Source organism: Ictalurus punctatus, chromosome 2, assembly GCF_001660625.3.
Source record: "Ictalurus punctatus breed USDA103 chromosome 2, Coco_2.0, whole genome shotgun sequence".
NCBI lineage: Eukaryota > Metazoa > Chordata > Actinopteri > Siluriformes > Ictaluridae > Ictalurus > Ictalurus punctatus.
Genome location: NC_030417.2, coordinates 1,697,878 through 1,706,240, shown reverse-complemented (window position 1 = coordinate 1,706,240; position 8,363 = coordinate 1,697,878).

The following is an 8,363-nucleotide window of genomic DNA, read 5'->3' as shown; positions in this document are numbered from 1 at the left end:
CAGCTTTTTTGTAACGCGAGTGGAATCTGTCAATCCAAACGTTTACACATTAAACAGTTTATTTAACAAGTTCTTTCTACTACTACTACTACTACTACTACTACTAATAATAATAATAATAATAATAATAATAATAATAATAATTGTACAAGGCCAAACACACTTGTATTAAATTTCATTAAACTTGCTCTGTTTCCATTGTCTGGTGTGCTTCGACAATTGTTTATGCCTCCAGTCTTGGGAGCGAAAAAATGAGAGAATATGTTCATACCGATGTCGCTGTCAAGTGTAAAATTCTGACGGCTGACTGAAATGAAATGTGTCGAGGCGGCGAATATGAAACATATATACATAAAAAAGACAAACAACTTTATTTAAATGTAAATAGTTTGCGTAGACTCTCCTCTACATTACCATCAGTCGTTCAGTAGTTCAGACACGTACCCAAAATTCTGAACGCACATCGGACGGAGGATATTAAATTGTATCGTATCGTGTCATCGCATCATCCGTGATATCGTCAATATCAAATCGTTGAATTACGAATAGAAATCGTATCTTGTGGAGGACATCCCGTGGAGATATATGTATGTGTATATATGTGTGTGTATATATATATATATATATATATATATATATATATATATATATTTATATTTATTTAATAACGTCGATAAAACTAATAGAATGCTAGTAACGATATACATTTATGAAAAACCTGATTATAAATAAAGAGATTAGTTCAAAAACGAAAAGTCGACTTAAACCTTCAGAAAGAGTTCGAGTGTAGTTTCCGTCTCTGACCACACGGTGGCAGCACGTCGCCTCACTGAAACACAACACAACATCCAATCAGAGAAAGCATTTTCTCTTTGAAGAATATCAGGGTTTAAATCTTAAGAACATTTTATTTCCTCCTTTGAAACATACTTCTGACAGCACATTAGTAAACATAAACGCTTAAATTCATTGTTAAAGCTAAAAATGATGTTTTTCCCCCTTCAGTGATGTTTACTGATCAGTAGCTGATGTATCAGTAGCTGATAACTGATGTATAAAAAAAACCTGATTATTTATTGTACTCTTTACATTCCTTACATGAGGTGATGAGAGAAATGACTTCATTCATTTACATTTCTAGTTTAGTTTAATAATCCAGTAATTATCCCCCCCAATGTAGCTGTTCAATATGGCGACTTTGATAGAATAACTGATAAATACTTATTACGTTTATAAAAATAAATACAAAACACTTATAAGTAAATACCAATATTTATTGTGAAAAAAACTGTAGATAATTAGAACTAAATTTGAAACTCTGATAACAAAGAAGAACAACGACAACATAAGAATATTTAGCTCGTATTCTTCTCCTTTTATTATCAAAATAAAATTCAACATTTCTTGACTCCTTAACTCAGAGTTCAGCAAGTGACGTCAAATCAACATGGCCGCTCACGGCATCATCATCAGCACACACAGCAGCACTTCTTATCAGAATACAGACATATTAACTTGTTAAATCTATAACATTGATGGAACACTGACTGTACATGTGATGAGAATATATAACACTCACATCACAGACATTAGCTAGCTCGATTTTTACTAAGAAAGGACGGACGTACAGGCGTCCATGTTTCCCCCTGACTTTGTAGCTTGAAGGCACACAGGACGAAAATGATGCGATTCTGAGTCCTGACTTCCCGCAGGTTTGCTCGAATTCAGCATATTAGCGTCGGCTATGAGCTACCGCGGTAACAATGCCGTTTTTCTCACTCTGTATTACGTCACAGTGTAGCTCTCACGCCGTTTATTCTGTTATTTATAAATCCAGAAGAACTTCCAGTCTTCGAATGTCCCATTCTGGTGCCTACTGTAGCCTCAGATTCCTGTTCTTGGATGCCAGGAGGGGAACCTGATGTGGTCTTCTGCTGTTGTAGCTCATCCACATTTAAGGTTGGATGCGTCGCGTGTTCTGAGATGATTTCCTGCTCAACGTGGTTGTAAAGAGCGCTTACGTGAGTCACAGCAGCCTTCCTGTCTTCCCTTTGATCTCTAAAAACTGTGTCCATCTACCTCTTTCTCCCCATACTGTACAGGTGTTCCTATTAAATTGGCCATCGAGTGTTGCGAGCGTCATGCGGTGCTGCGTTACATGAACACCTAACACCACGAGGTCCAGCTCTCCTAAGACACATTTGCTCGTCCCCTGCCTGCCATTCTCACGCGCTCCTCTTCTGTTTCACGGCCGCGATTAAATATTAATAGCTGGAAAATTCCTTGATAGAAGAAAAGCGCCGTTGCCTCTGACCCGGCTCGCCCGATTACGCGAGAAGGCCGCACGTCGCACCGTTTAGCGGATTGTAAATACAGGGACGCTTCCAAAGCCCTTGGTCTACACGACTCTCTGTGGGATCTCTTCTCAGGGTTTCTTGATATCCTATGAGGATATACACACATCATATCATGGCTGTTCACTATCGTTCAGGTGAGTCTGACATTTGAAGACCTTCATTAAGAGTTTGGCATGAAACCAGCTCAGGAAGAGGAATCGATGCGACCTGAAATAGTCCGACAGCACGCTAGCTCCATGGATTTATCCATCAAAGTGTCTATACGAAGCTCTCTTCCTGTAGAATCCCACAGCGTTCCGCCTCCACCACAACAGACATCTCTTCACAGCGCTTTTATCTCAGTAACATTTCTTTTTGAAATCCCAAATCTCTTCCAGAAGTCTCTAAAGGTCCTCCCCGCCCCCCACTGATTTAGGTGTGTGTTCACTGTTTGGTTCAGATTCACTTTCAACTGCAATTTAATTTCACATCATACAGTAGATAGAGTAGATTGAGAATTCTGACCATTAGTGAACATCTGGGGCTTCTAAGCGTACTCAGGGGTTCCACACACACCAATCATATTATCTGACTTCATTATCTTGGATGAAGCTTTGAACAGGCTACTGTTGTCATAGTTAGCAGTAACGAGTTAGCAACCTGATGTGTGTTAGCCCACAGATACTAGCTAGCTAAATAGTTAGCGAGTGACCCATTTCAGTTAACACATGGAAGCGAGCAAGCAGGCCAATTCTCTAAAGTAATAATTGTCACTTTCTTTGTGTTTTTGTGCCTCAGATCGATATGATTATTTATTTATTTATTTATTTATTTATTTATTTACAGTTTTTATTGTTTTCACACCACATCACACAGGTGGCCCCCTGTAACTGCCTGATGCATGAACCTTTTTGCCTTAGTGCGTATCTATTTTAAAAAGCATTGCGCCCTCTGGTGGTCTGGGGGGAGGGTCTTTGTAAGCGACCGCTTATACCGCTCAGAGCGAGAAACAGCCCTTATGTCGATTTCTCATGTTCGCTGAAGAAAATATAAATCTTCTTGTTCGGAAAAAAAAAAGAAGTATTTTCCGTACGGCTACATAGCTAGAACTCCGAGACGGCTGGCACCTGATCGAATTGTGTGGAGTTCCACATGGAGTTCTTTCTATGTTTCCTGGGGGTTTTCTGGTTTCCTCCTAGCTCCAAAAAACATGAAAGTAGGTGGACTGGTGACGCTAAATCACCCCCACTCTTCAAAATAAAGGTTCCACTTAGAACCGAAAAAAGGCTTTTCTGCCTCAAAGAACCTTTTACTCTCAAGTTCGTTAGAGAACCATCTATTTACCGGTGTTACAAAAAAAAAAAAGGTGCATCACAGCAGTGCAACAAGGAACCATCTTATCATAAGTTCTCTCTAAAAAAAAAACAACCTTAGTTAGTGCTATAAGGAACCAAAGTTTAAAAAAGTGATGCTAGGAGAACCTTTTCCAGTCCCACTTCATAGGGTTCACGTTAACCTGTTAAGGAATGATATAAACACTGAAGAACCAATACACTGTTCTGAAGGACCTATATAATGAAACATTCGGAACTTCTTTAATCTCCAGAGAACCGTACAACTCAACTTGAGAACCCAATACAATGAAAAACGGCTCTTGACAAGAGCCAGGTTGCTTGCAGGACTTGTGATGCTGTAAAGAACCATCGAAGAACCTTTTTTAAGAGTATAGGAGTGAATGAACGTATCTTGAGGGCGTGTTATCACCTCGGGTCCAGCGTTCCCAGGATAGACTCCAGCTCCGCCGTGACCCTGAACAGGATAAAGATCTTACTGGCGATGTGAGTAAAGAACCCTGATGTAGGCTTTAATGTAAATATAACTCGGAGAAGGAGTGGGTTCTTCTCTTCCTGCAGTTGTTTCTTCCATTTCTTCGTCCTTGTTTTTGGCTTGTTTGTTGATCGTTAATTAAGGTGTCCATCATATCAGTGAAGGTCCTCTCGAGTATATAGCCTATTGAATATAACAATAATAACGAGGGGAAAAAATTCATCGCTGTTGCACATTTAATAAACATGTAATGTACACTGCTCACTCAGAGCATTCTGCTCATTCATGCAGGTTCAATAAGCAGCACAGGTGAATTTCTGCACTGCAGTAACCTTCTCGCTTTACCGGTCTGGTTTCCATAGTTACCTCTAACCTGCCATTAAATGTTGAGGCCATGAGGCCTTAGTGTCGCCTACTGTTAACGAAAATGTCTCTCTGGAGGACGAATTTTCCTTCCACGCATTCCGTTTAATAACACCGCGCAGGTAACGAACCCGCATTACACGCCGTGGACCGTCGCCATGGTTACCACCGCGTTCCTTTCCTACTTCCGCCTACGTCACAACCGCGACGTCGTGCCCTCGCATTCTACCGGTCTAAACAATGCATCAAAACAGGAGCCGACCACGGTAACTATGGCAACTTTTACTATATATATTTACTAATGCGATATTTTATAATGCGATTTAGGACGCGACCGCAAAATGGTTAAAACACATAATAATAAAAATACAAATACTCCTTTATGAACTAAAACACTGACGTCCGTTAGTCTTAAACTTAAAAGTCTTAAACTTTAAAGGCTCAAATAAAATATTTTAAAATACACCGAACTAACCCGTGTTGTTGTTTTTATTAGTATTTAGTGAAGTATTTATATGCGTGGAAATCGTAAATATCGGTCAGTGAGCTGCTGGTGATATTGATCGGTTAAATAAAGTTTTTTTTAATTTGTTTTTTGTTTTTTTTTTCAAGAATGAACCGAGTTCTTACAGTGCTCACAGTGATAGTTCAGTTCAGAGCACAACGTCTAACATCGTTAGAATAATAATAATAATAATAAAAATCGATATTATTCGGCCATTTTGAAAAAGAATAATTTTACAAGAATGATCCTGTGTAAATCGTTTATGAAGAGAAAGCTCCGGGTTTGGACAATACACAAGAAACAAAAGCTTTTTACTAGAATTCAGACTCTCCGATTCAGACTCCAACACTGAGAGGAAAGCTGAACACTTCTGTTGGGTTTTACTGAATCAAAATCAATTTATTATTTTTTTTAAAGGCTAAAATATCGACATGCGTGGAGTTAAATGTAACTGATGTGTTGTTGTTTTCATTATAAGGAATCTTATAAGACCCCGACATGATGACAGAAACCAGGCAGTGTGATGAGTCTCTCAGCTGGTGTTAGAGTAATCACAGGGGAACTCTGAGAGCGCTTTACACTTTTACTTCCGTGTCTGTTTGTGTTTGGAAAATTTGCGGGACGCTTGGTAGATTTCACGAGAAACACAAAACCAACCCAAACCTGCAAAAAAAAAAAAAAAAAAAAAAAACACAGACAGAGAGGGAGGAAGGGAAGCAGTGCTGGGTGGGTGGGTGGGTGTGGGATTCTTCAGGTCCTGGGTGGGGGTGAAATTAGCCTCGGGGTTGTTGGAGTTGAGCAGCTCTTCAGTCTGCTCCATCTACACACACACACACACACACAATCCACATCACTCCGAGTGATATCCGACTCTGAGAATCAAATATGAATTATTGATTTATAACAACATCGGATGGAATTGAATAGCTGGCCCGAGGCGCTTCAAACATGGAGCTGAGCGCTTAAGTGATTCTCTGATGTTTAGGAAACTTCTTCAGTCTGGAAACCACGAACCAACCCTCTTCATTCAGTGCTCCATGTACACACCAATCAACCCTCACGCCTGATTTATGACCAAATGTGAGGTGTTCGTTCACCAGGGGGAGATTTCTTTTTTGGAGGAAATATAATTGAATTAAATTACACCAAAACAAGATTTAGTGGATAATTCACTGGAATTCTTCACGAATATTTAAAAAAAAAAATTAGTAGCTACTATGAAGTGCTTTTAGGACAACCTTTACGAAAAAGAACCAAGACCAAAAGTACAGTTCACTGTGGTATTAATGACTTCAACTAACTTCGAGTACAAATTCACTTGAACTATAAAGATTGCAAACATTAGTTTTGAAAACAAGATTAGCCTCTTGTAGGGACTCCCCCATCCCCCATCGCCCCCACCACCCCCACCCCCCCACACACCTCAATGACTGAACAATTAGCTCTTCAGATTTATAACACAATCCTGATAAAGAACAGTAGAAATGCATTTCTGTGTTCTCGACTGCAGAACTCTTCTAGCCAAGTTGAGGTTCCATTGAGCTTTAATTCCAGTGACTGCCTGCAATTTATTCCCGTTCCAAACGCCACAAATAAAGCATATGTTTTTATCTTTTAATAATCATGACGTGAACACACACACACACACACACACACACACACACACACACACACACACACACGCACAGATTCACTTCTAAATCAGGATTGGAAATAATTAGCTACTTTAATTAATTGTAAAAAATAAATAAATAAAATAAATCAGCATATGGAAAAGTTGTTTTTTTTCTTTTCTTCCAGCGGGTACTGCAGAGAGAGAGAGAGAGAGAGAGAGAGAGAGAGAGAGAGAGAGAGAGAGAGAGAGAAATGAAAATGTGGCTTATTAAATACTTGGTATTATTAAACCTTGTTGATATTAAGCTGAAATGTATATTTAACGTATTGTTGTTGTTTTTTTAATTACAGAATGATTGATTTTATAAACTGATGATGAACACATATGTAGACTTTCTTGTTTGTTTTTTTTCACTCCCATGTACTGTACATTCTTTGCGTGTATATTTCAGACATATCAAGCTAAAAAATCAACATGTTACTCCCTCACTGTATATTTTCCTGCTTTACCTGCTGCTTTAGTGGGTGGAAACACACCAGAACTAGGCCTGTTTGAGAATGTAATTAAGACTTAATCAGGTCTAGAGCCCCAGCGTGTAACTCGACTATTTGTTAGAATGAATGTTTTTTTCCCCTCCTTTAATAAACAATTTTGTCCGTTGTATATTCTAAATAATAAAATCCGACATAAATCAACACACTGTGATTTCTACTATCAAAGCTAACGTATAGCCTATACTGTATAATAATGAGCGCGTTCGCAATGATAATTATTTTGTCAATAAATTCTTTTATAAAAGTTTATTTTAAAAACAAACAAACATTAAAAAAAATTTTTTATTACGAATATGTATTTCATTAAATCCAATTCCACACACTGCTGACTGAATTCGTGAGGCTTTAGAGTAGAACTAAAAATAGAACGCGACGTATGGTAACTATGGTAACGTGTCGCCTGCGTAGGCGTGGTGACGTCACACGGAAGTATGGAGGGAACGTAAAGGCGCTGTAATGTGCTTTTGTTTTCCCCGACAGTAACTCCCAACACAGTGGGACGGGACTACTGGATTTATGATCAATATTATATTTAATACGTCATTTATATAAGGAATAAACCTATAGGAAGCTAGCGTAGAGATATATACAGGGGCGTGTCACATGTTTCTGGGCTTGAAATAAATTCAGTCTCAGTGGACAACCTGGTTATGTGTTCATAAAAAACAAACAAATGGTAAAGCGATAAATAAACTATACACTAACAAATACACTTACTTCCTGTGTTTAAGAACACTCAGTTTCACTACAATATCATTTAGGGTCAATTAGATTATTACAAACAAATGTTTCAAATATATGTGATAAAAATATTTTTTAAAAAACTGTAGAATTTTTGTTTTTCTTTTTAATATAAATATTATATTATATATATATATATATATATATATATATATATATATATATATATATATATATATATATATATTTATTTGAATCAGGAGAATCTGTAATGTTTTTTTTTGCTATTATTATTACTACTATTTTTGTAATTGATATTATATAAACACAACAAATTATAATATAACTAATAAATTATCTTCTTCTTGGTTATTATTATTATTATTATTATTATTATTATTATTATTATTATTTGTGCAAAACTATTTTAGTCAAGTTTAGATTTCCTTGATCTTTAATTTAATTTAAAGCTTACATTTTAT